This window comes from Saccostrea echinata, unplaced genomic scaffold, assembly GCF_033153115.1.
Source record: "Saccostrea echinata isolate AGI-Se365-2 ecotype Australia unplaced genomic scaffold, CSIRO_AGI_Sech_v1 ptg000008l, whole genome shotgun sequence".
NCBI lineage: Eukaryota > Metazoa > Mollusca > Bivalvia > Ostreida > Ostreidae > Saccostrea > Saccostrea echinata.
The window spans coordinates 9636971-9648891 of NW_026889757.1; the positions used below are offsets into that span (position 1 = coordinate 9636971).

At 31.0% G+C, this 11921-nt stretch overlaps 1 non-coding gene across 1 annotated transcript; it reads left to right on the plus strand.

Moving 5' to 3' along the window:
- The first annotated feature begins 11165 nt into the window (after window positions 1-11165).
- Trnat-agu (transfer RNA threonine (anticodon AGU)) lies at window positions 11166-11239 on the plus strand. The gene has a single exon. It is a non-coding gene; the product is annotated as a tRNA-Thr (tRNA).
- Window positions 11240-11921: the final 682 nt, after the last annotated feature.

Genomic DNA, 11921 nt, shown 5'->3' on the forward strand with positions numbered 1-11921 from the left:
AATTTTTACAACATTTACATATAGAGATGTTAAGGTCAAGATCTAGTAAATGACTTTAGACTGTCTTTTTGGTGCTAGATCCATTATGACGTCATAAACAATTTAAACTTTCCTTTTCCCGTACTTTAAAGCTCAAATAGAATTATGAAGAAAATAAAGTATTTTCATGGCATTCAATTTGAAATCATGTGAAAAGTAATCCCGATACCTATATTCAATTTTACATTATTTTTAAGAAGAGGCTATAAGAACATACAAAGAAGATGGGTGAACATGACGAGCGAAAAGCCTATAGTGTGACAAACATGAAGGTGAAAAATTAAATCTCAATTATATCAAAATTTTCCTTGATATTTCATTTAACATTAAAATATACTTTATGTAAAATCTCTACAATTTGCAAAAGTCTCACAAAGATTGAAATTATTTGCTTATGAAATATTGTACACACACTAAAGAGGGCAAAAAGAGTCATTTTCTCATACTGTAACACCATTTTTCGATATGAGTGGGTCTTCGCTCCATTTTTTTAAAGTTAATCCTCGAAGTTTGCATAAAAATATACATTTTTGGTTTCCTAAAATATGGAGCAAAGACCCACTATACCTTAAAAATATACTTTTATGACATCATTCGCATCTTTTCGAGAAATACTTAAGTCCATTAAGTCAAGGGTCATATCACAAACATAATTTAAATGCCACTATTCATCAGATCTTGCGTAGTCTAGTCGTTAGCGTGCTAGTCTCGAAAGAAAATGATACTCAGGATTAATTTTTATTGCTAGGGTTCGAACCTCCATGAATATCACATTATTTTTTTTTTAATAAAAGAATAAATTTTCCGAGAAAATTTTTCTCAGAAAAGTTTTGTTTATCACAATTTCATACATTTCAATAATGAGATCTTTACTCTAACTACTGAATTCACAAACTGAACATGATTTTTATATATTTTTTTTTTATTTATACATAATTTCATTCACATAAAGTGAATGGGATTAGACAGCAGGCATAGCCTATTTTAGCCCTCTCCCTACAGCAAGGTCAAGGTAAATACATTGCATAACATTAATTAAACAAACATTTAAAAAATGCGAGGAAAAAAACGGGAAAAAATACAATGAAGTACCGGTTTGGAAAAATTGACAAAAGTTATATATACATTTACATGACAGTGTTCAAGTAAAACGTTTTGTTGCTGCTATATATGCATGTACTGCTTCAAAAATTTGTATATTAATATTGAGTCCATGATCAGGACTACCATATAATAATAATAATTTAAGTTCAGAAACCTGATTACAGTCAATAATATTTTGAATTCTTTGAAAAAGTATATCTCTATAAGATGTATATTTTGAACAAGCGAAAAAGTAATGATAAGCATCTTCAACAGAATCAATACAGTGTTCACACATTGGTGTTTCTGATAAACATTGGCTATATAAGTCTGCCTTTAAATTACTTGCATTGTTCCTTAACTGACAATGTATTATATTGTATTTTCTTATTCCAATATGAAATAGTTCATTACTTTTTTTTTTTTTTTTTTACAAAAATAAGAATTCAAAAGACTTTTGAATGATGATATTCCAGAAGCATTTCTAATAGGATCTGGCAAGTTATTCCATAGTTTAACTGTTGATGGAAGGAAACTTTCCATGTATGATGTAGTTCTAATATGAGGAATTTTAAATTGTGCATCTCTGGTTCTAAGATTATAGGAATGATTTGATGGGCGATAAGGCTCAATCAAATCATGCAAATATTGAGGTGAATAGCCATTTATAATTTTATAAAACAATATCAATTTATGAACCTTCCTTCTTGTTTGTAAAAGATCCCACCCTAATTCATCATACAGTTTTGAACGAGAGGAGTTACATCTTAACCCAGTGATAATTCTACCTGCTTCAACTTGAATATCTTCTAAAAGTTTTGAGTCTTTTTCAGAGCAATTGTCCCAAACAACATCGGAATATTCCAAAACAGGTCTAATAAATGCAAAATATATCTTAACAAGTGTTTTCCGCCTAACTTTATACTTGAGCATTCTGAGGATATTTAGTCTTTTTGTAGCTTTTTCATGAATTGATTGTATATGCAATGTCCACGTAGCATCTGTTTGAAAGTGTAGACCTAAGTGGGTATGAGATATATTCTGAATTACCCAGGGTATGTTTGGACCATGTTCCCCAAATTTGATAGGGGGATATATCATGTTTTTACGACTAAAGTCAACGTTAACAGTTTTGTTTGGATTAAAATCAATGATTTTTATATATTTGAAGCTATAGGCTTTCTGCACGCTATGTTCGCCCATCTCCTTACCGTTTTCTGAGTCTGATATGGAAAAAACTCCCATATTCATGACTGGCTTTCTTAATTTTTCATTGACAGTGACGGTTTACAAAATGATTTTTGTCTTGTTTTCCTACAAATTATGCCCAGATACACCTTATTTGACCGAGCTATAGTTATAAAGCATCATAAAAGGAATTTATTTCTCAAGTTTGAGAAATCTGTAGGCTCTTTTCATTTACTAGATCTTGACCTTAAATGAACCATTGATCACATTTATAAATGATACTACAAATTATGTTACATTTAAAATTGGGACATTTCATGGTTTGAAACGTCTATTCCTAAAAAAAAGCATTCCAATATTCTGCAAAATGTACCGGTATGTTTTAATGTAGTAAATAAAATGAATAAGGTGCGACTTGAATTTGGGGGTGAAATTAACATGAAATCCATAATATTTCCTTGTAATTTAGAAAGTCCAGCATTCTCTTCCGCTCTTTTGTGATCAATAATATACTGTACTTTGTTGTCTAGTCCTATTACGAGTATACATATATTACAAATATTTCAATATTTTATCTCTCTCTCTCTCTTATTCATACGGAAGCGTTTTAGGGTCACAACAGTATCTTTTTTTAATTTGTTATAACAAATTATTAATTTGTTATAACAAATTATGAATTTGTTATATCAAATTAATAATTGGTCATAACAAATTAGTAACAAATAATGATTTGTTAAAACAGATTAATAATTTGTTATAACAAATTATCAATTTGTTATAACAGATTAATAATTTTTTATAACAGATATGTAATTTCTTATAACAAATTACTAATTTGATATAACAAATTACTAAATTGTTATAACAAATTACTATTTTTGACCAAATTTGAAGATGTATACAGATCTACGGAAGCCAGATCAATCAGAAATCTTATTATAAGTTGGATTTGTGAAAACAATAAGCATAAGCTCTGCAGAGCTTTTGACCAATATGTGAATTTGGATTTAGATCTTTTAGCAGTTTAGAAAACACTTTATTTATAAAATAAGATAAGATAATATTTATTTAAAGTCGGGTAAATCAAACAAAAAACATTAGCTCTGAAGAGCTATTTTCCGACTACACAATAATATTACATATAATACAATAATACAGAATAAACAAGAAACAGTACTTAAAAATCACACTACTAAAATATCAATATAGCCCGTGATGCATTACAATGACATATGACATAGTATTCATCACATTAAGACCAACAAACTGGAATAAACCTTGTTTACTATTATCTAAAAAAAAATTTAGCGACAAGTGCAGCAATTACAACTATTTCCGTACTAACTACTTATGTTTGATTTGAATTGGTTAAAAGTAGTAATATTTGTAAAAGATTCTGGTAAAGAGTTCCAGAGTTTTGCGGATTCATATCTAAAAGACTTCAAACCGTATGTTGTTGATCTTGTTTTTGGTAAAACAGCAGTTTTTGTATATCTAAAAGAATATGGCGTTTCTTTAATATGGATAAAATCGTGCAGGTAAGATGGGCTTTGTTTGTTTAAAATCTTAAAACATTCTATGGCCATTGTTCTAATACGCCGGAGTTTAAGGCATGGCAATTTTGATTTATCCAGAAGATAACTATATGAGTTTTTGTAGTCGTCATAAACGAAACGCAGCGCTCTTTCCAGTATTTTTTCCATTTTTCTTGTCTCTCGTTCACCACAAAAATGCCAAACTAATGGACAATAATTGAAGTTTGACATGATAAATGTATGATAGATTGTTAGTTTTCCTAATTTAGTCAGGTGAACCCCTATATTTTTAAGTACATTCAGTTGTTGTGAAGCTTTCTTACAGATGTTTGAAATATGAGAGCTAAACTTAAGTTCAAAATCTATAGTCACGCCAAGTAATTTTACTTCGTTTTCCGGATTAATCATATTACCATCAATTTCAAAACAAATGTTTTCCTGTTTTGTTTTCTTTCCGAGACATATAGATTGGAATTTATCAGGATTGGCTTGCATTTGGTTATCTTCAAACCACTTAACTAGGGTTGAACAATTAGCTTCTAATGTATTTTTTAGTGAGATAATATCGTCGCTCGAGTTCGAGAGAGTGTTATCATCGGCATAGTTGTAGAGGTCGCAATCAGATACAAAATGAAAAATATCATTGATAAAAATATTAAAAATAACAGGACCAAGTATTGAACCCTGTGGAACACCATTGTACAATTCTAAAAAATCACTACAAACATATCACAGTTTCACACATTGTTTTCGATTGCTTAAATAGCTTGAAATTAGACTTGTAGCTGCATTTGTAAAACCATATGCATTTAATTTTGCTAAAACTAGATCATGTGGAATACAATCAAAGGCTTTAGATAAATCCATGCAGTACATTTTTTATGATCAAGAGCAATGACAATGACAATGATTTTATTCTCATAAATGTACAAACATACATTGTAGAGAGGAGGTAGGATAAGATACAAACACAAGAAAAAGAATATAATACATTTATAATAAATGGTGCAAAATATCATGTTAAGATTCAAATCAATTATTTCCATCAATTTTCCATCAGCAAACTTCCAGTCTTCAACAATTTTTAGCAATACACTCTGACAGCCATACCCTGGTCTAAAAGCTGATAACATATCATTAAAATGGCAATTAAAAAAATCAGATAATTGACTGTGAATGACCCTTTCAAAAATTTTTGACAATGTAGGTAAGACCTGAAAAAATAAGCAAAACCTATCGATTAAGTTAAATTTTACTGAAATTGCAGACTTTACTGAGTCAGTTACTTGGATTAAATGTCTCTTTTAGAATATTTAAAAGAATATCTGCATCCCAAGGATTATGTAGAGGAAAAATCAATCTAATATACTGAATGTTAGATCCTTTATACTGAGAGGAATTTGAAGATACGGGCAGTTAAATGTGATTTCAATGTCATCCATTCAAATTAACATTGAAATGTATAGTCCTTTTCAAAGTCAACGCAGAGGTCAAAATGGGGAGAAAACCTAATATTTTCTTTATTTTGGAATGTTATCATATTGCTTTACGGTTTCTTTTAAAATGTTAGAGTAGTCCCATTTAAGGAAACCAGGATACAAATTACAAATGAATTTGAAGAGACAACCGTGTCAAAGTTTTCGGCCAATAATAAGTTTTAAAGGCTTTAGTGGGGCTTTTGAGGGCTTTTCCAACAGGCACTTATTTCGATTACAAAAATTACACACATGCATGAAAAATAACACAAGATATCTAACTCCAAATTTCACCAAGTACTATGCAATAAAGGAGATTGTTCATTTTTGTTTTCAGAGAAAGGTTGTTAGAGAGTATATTTCATTTTATCTACAAATTCATATTTGTCAATGTTGCCTTTATTGGCCCAAGCGTAAAAGGGGGCCAAGGAGCAAATCCAGGATTTTGGGGTTTAGATTAAAATAGTTTTTATTCATTACACATGAATTGGATTGAACTGTGAGCAGGGCATAAATGCCTATGATCGTTCTCTCCATAGGCCAAGGTACATTAACAGGTACATTTAAACATTGAAAAAATGTATGTAAAGCAAATTGGTACATATTTAGAATGCATCCAGAGAGAGAGAGAGAGAAAAAATTAAAAAAAACGAAACATGTTGAAACATGTTGTTAACTCAGAATGGGAAATATTCCCTTTAAAAATAACATGCCTTAAATAAAAAATATTTTTCCTAGCACTCGAACAGGGGAGCAATGACCTGGTAGATGGGGGTCAAGAACGGAGCCCTGGTTTTTTTTTTTTGGGGGGGGGGGACAAAGTTCCATTGAAGCTCCCAAAAAATAAGCTATTTAGGACCTATCAAAAATATTTTTGAATTCGATATAACGAATTGTCGAATTTGTTATAACGAATTTAATTCGTTATAACAATGTCTTTGAATTCGTTATAACGAATTTAATCTTTTATAACAAATTTATTGAAATCGTTATAACGAATTCAAAATTTTTTTTTATAACGAATTAAATTCGTTTAAACAAATTCTAAAATTTGTTATAACGAATTTAATTAGTTTAAACAAATTAAAAAATCGGGGCCTATAGAAAAATATATATGAATTTGATGTAACGATTTGTCGAATTCGTTTTAACAAATTTATGATTTTGATATAACAAATTAAGGAATTCATTTTAACGAATTTAGGTTTAGGAATTAAAGTTTTAGAATTCGTTATAACAAATTTAATTCGTTATAACAAATTTCTGAATTCGTTATAACGAATTCAAAGAAATTGTTATAAAGAATTAAATTCGTTATAACAAATTCAACAATTCGTTATATCGAATTCAAAAATATTTTTTGATAGGTCCTAAATGGGCTTCCGTAGGATACAATGTAGCCTTATTGATTATATAGCTGTGCAATACTTTTTAAATCAATATTCGTTGTTGTGAAATAGTGACTTTATTTTGTATTTAAATACATTTCGAGGCCCTTGATGGGCCATAAAATATCTTATATCTCGTAATATATAAATAAAACATACTTAATACTTTTCCTTGTTGGTATGATGTGTTTGCTAGTGGTCTAAAATTAATTTTACTTGTAAAATATCGCCACGTGGTGTTGCTTGGTTACACAAACAGTTTAGATCTTTTTGTGCCATAAATAGAAACCATGACATACCAGTTATGAGGTTATTGCAAGTCCTTATGCACTAACAATCTAAATTGGTAACTGGGATGTACATTCTCAGCTATAACTATTTCATTGTTTTCTCTCAAAAATTGATAGTTTTCAAATACGCGAATCAGTGGCAATATTGAAAATTCTTGATTCATTTTCTTATCAGAGATATATTTTGTTTTGTTTTATTTTTCATATACATTTTGTTGTTTGTTATAATATACTGATAATATGTACCAGCATATGTAAATTTTGCAGTTGCTATTATTTTGTTTTTAGCCTACAGTGTATACGGAGATTATGTAAGAAATGCATTCCAGTTTTTAAAGTTCAAGACTGTAGTAGTACATGTATGCCTTTGTGAAAAGTCTTCATGAACTTTTAAAACTGAAAAATATTACCCACATTACATTCCAACTGTTCCTCAATTTCATTCGAACCACAGAAATTGACAAAGAGTCGTATATATCTAAACGATTGCATTACAATTCATGAGGATGTGAACTGAGAATTTCTTTTAAAGGAAAAATAAGGAGTCCATTTTCTTCGATATGCTTCTTTGTCCACATTTAAATGAGGCTTGCTTAATTCTGTGAGTTGTATATAATATACCTGTATGCTTACATTTATGATTGTGTATATACTATATACATGTAACAAAGACTTGTGAAGCGGTCATACGCTTTTACTTTCGGTAACTCGGGTTCAAAAATTTTTAAAAAGGGCTTAAATTATTATTTATTTATCTATTTATTTGTTTATTTTTACTGTCAGACAACAAAACTTTCACTGTACATGTACTTGGGTTACAACAAGCTTTAGCTCGCAACACAATAATTCCCTAGAAAATTAGCCATTTTTTATGTACATAGCTAGAGAGAAAACTTTGAATACTATACCAAACCTAATTATTGTTGAATCCGTAAATATTTCCTTACAGGTATATAGTGTTTGTAAAACTAAAACTTGAAATGTGATAGCATTGCCTAACTTTATTGCATGTATTATATTAATGGAATGGTTGTTCGAAGCTGCTTCTCTCCGCCTATAAATAAACTGGGAAAAAACGGATCCATTAAAAGATATTCTTAATAGAAATTCCATATATATATATATATATATATATATATATATATATATATATATATATATATATATATATATATATATATATATATATATATATGTGTGTGTGTGTGTGTGTGTGTGTGTGTGTGTGTGTGTGTGTGTGTGTGGAGTACGGGCGTTAAGTACATGCATTTCTCTTTAATTTATACAGATTGTACAATGCCTGCTGTTCATAGTTGAGTAAACATTTACAAGGGGTGAATTATCTGCATTCCTTACATGCTGACTCTTGTACCCGGCTTTTTAAATTTTTCAAGTTCGCAAAGTTCACAGGCATTTTAACTGCACGTACTTTATAAATATAACTGTAGAAGAGTATATGAAATTAAGTTATATTTTATAAAGAGAAATTTCTTCCTAAACAGACAAAGAATCCATTGTCCTATCAGACCCAAAATTACAAAGTTCCTTACTTATACCTGTTATGTATTAACGGTATCATTAGTTATTTGAAGATATTATGAATTTAATTATTATATGCCATCAGTGAACTCGTGCGCGCATTATATACGTGGCCGTAGGAACCGGGGGGGGGGGCGTGCCCCCAATAATTTTGCCGATATAAAGATTACTATAGAAAACATAGATACTATATGCTTGTGCCCCCTCAATAAAAAGTCTGGTCTGGTGACCCTTTTTTTTTTTGCTCGTAAACTGAAAATATATGGCTGTGCCCCCCAAACTGAAATTGCTTCCTACGGTCCTGATATAGATTATTGCACTTATCAAATGCTTTGATGTCTGCATCATTTCAATCAATCGATGCAGGCCCATAGGAAGCAATTTCATTATGGGGGAGGGGGCCATACATTTTCAGATTTTCAGTTGGGGGGCACTTTCAACTATACCAAAAATTCCTTGACAAGCAAAAAAAAAAAAGGTCATCAGACGTTATCATTGAGGGGCACAAGTATATAGTAGCTATGTTTTCTATAGTATCTATATATCGGCAAAATTACTGGGGGGGGGGCACGGGCCCCTCATGCCCCCCCCCCCGGTTCCTACGGCCATATGCGATGAGAGCAATAATTATTTTAAATTTCAATTCAATTGATGAGAACAACGATTTGATGCAAGCAACAAATAAATTATTTTCTCCTTAATTCAATTCATGCGCGCATTATTGATGAGCTCAAATATGTACGTATTGCTTGCAAAACTAATTTAGAGTTCGATATAAGGAAAAAGGTGAAGATAACGAACAGGTATCAATTATAGAATTTTTATAACAAACTTCGGTCTTGAAAATTATTTGCTGAATTTACCAAAAGATTTAAGAATTATACTTATAGAACTAAGGACATGTAATCATCATTTGCCAATTGAAACAGGTAGATGGAATAATATTGATAGAAATTTAAGAATATATACCAATTGTGACTGTAAAAGAATTGTTGATGAATTTAATTATGTTATGGAATGTAAGTACTTTTCGAAAGTCAGAAAAATATTTCTCCAAAATAAATATTGTAAAAATCCTCACATTTTCACGTTTAATGAACTCATGAACACAAATGATGTAGAAATACAAAAATCGTTGTCAAACTTTATTAAGATATTTTTCAAAACTGTCTGTCTTTCTTGAATCCTCTATATAACTGATTATATGTTTGCTTCATTCTGTTCTTTTTTTTTCTTTATATACTTGTCTATCTTTTGACTGTTATTTTTGTTTGTATATATATGTATATATGTACCTCTTGTACCAGTGGTCTGGTTTTGAGAGAATAAAAAATTGCAAAAAACATAGACCCCCGGAAATCTCAGAGGTGGGATCAGGTGCCTAGGTGGAGTAAGCATCCCCAGTTGATCAGTCACACCCCGCCGTGAGCCCTATGTGTTAATAAGTGTAGAAGATTTAACAAAGGCCTAGCAATTGGAATGAAATATGTTAGTCAGAATACGACCCAATGATAGGTTATATTTGCTAACAAGGTCATAGAATTTACGAAATGCTGACTTTAAACGAGGTAGTTCAAATCTCTGTACTTCAGTTTATCTGTGGCCTGCCTGGTAGCCACAACTTGCTTCAGGAGGCTTCGCTCTGTATAAAAATTAGTCATACTCAGAGAATGCTCTTGAGTATCGAATAAGTTGACAGACATAAACACCATATGCAGGTGATCGCGGAATATTGCTGCATAAATAAGGAAAGTTGACGATGGAGAAAGCTGAAATCTCGTTTGTCATACAATTTAGTTATTCGTTGGCCCTTGTCTTTTATAGTCAGTAAAACATCCAAATATGAAACAGAAGATGCAGATTGTGGTGTCTTTTATTTCAAGTTCACTGGATATACCAAGTCGACATAGGAATTGAAGTAACTATTGATAATTGATAAAGTGTCATCGATATATCTGAATGTCGTGTTGAAGGCCGCAGAAAGTGTTTTCCTCTTCTCATGTAGAAGTTTTTGGATAAATTCTGCTTAATAAAGTGAAGCTCAGGCAAACTTTAAAATAATGTTTGCTTGCCCTCTCCCGACTCAGGATGAGAAAATTGAGTCAGTAGGTAGGCGAGAAAAATTTTTTCAAAGAAAATTTCAAAATCAATGCTGAATTTTCAAAATCTATTTTCCAGGATACATAAAAAATAATTGCTTCCTGGAGGTTAAAAGAAGTTTGAGTCGGTCCATTTTTACCCAGTCGATCGGGAAAGGGCAACCAAACAATTTTTTAAAGATGGCTTCACTCATTTTATTATTTTTAAACCGATAGTGGGGGCACGAAGAACACATTATATTAATTAAGGGTAAATTGCCACAGACCTACAAATTGAAAATAAATGAGTTGCTTATAGACCCCCCCCCCCCCAACCTAAGAATGACCCACTATTCCATATCCACTGTATACATTGCAAATTAATTTTTAGTTATCTGAATACTAGTAACTCTGATGTTACAGTAATTTTCAGTGTGTTGTGTGCATGTTGCCATTATTAGTACTGAGAGAGAGAGAAAGAGAGAGAGAATTGACCACCTGTTGCAAGCGGTAGATAACTCTTTACAATCGTTTGATAAAACTTTAAAATGGCTCCATAGCTCAGTTGGTTAGAGCGCCAGTCTAGTAAACTGGAGGTCGAGGGTTCGACTCCCCCTGGAGCCTTTTTTGCTAACATGGTGAAAATGTTTGGCCAAATCCAGGGAGAGTTGCAAACTGATGAACATCTTAAAATGAATTGATAAACTTATTCTAACAAAAAAAAAAAAAAAAAAAAAAAAAAAAAAAAATCCAGTGTTTTTTTTTAAAACACCGATGATTCATCAAACTCATCTTACACAAAAAACAAAAACAAATTTGACCCCCCCCCCCAAAAAAAAAAAATTAAAAATTATGCAAAACGAGCAATATTCATGGATATGTTTCAACCATTGTTAAAGTCTCTATTCTCTATTAAATGAAATGAGACTACGAGTTTCTCAGAATTGATTTTTTTTAATGTGCTTAATCTACCACAACGATTTGTTTAAATAAGCGTATCGATCGGGGGCTCGGGGGCTTATGACTCGGTAAACACAAAAGAATGTGTTTTAAACTGTGATTTTTAATGAAAAATGAAGAAAATCTTCTATAATATGACTTTTTTAACATTATCACACAAATGAAATATATCCAGATTGTCTACAGTCTCACAGAAGCAGCACTTCTTATGTTCTTCACTTCTTTTAAAATAACATTAGGCCATTCCAAGTTTTTACTATGTTTAGCGTCCACCCAATTTTTAAAAACCTTCCTACCTTTGCGCAAAAAATACACAAACCATAAAAGTAAAACACAGACTTTATAG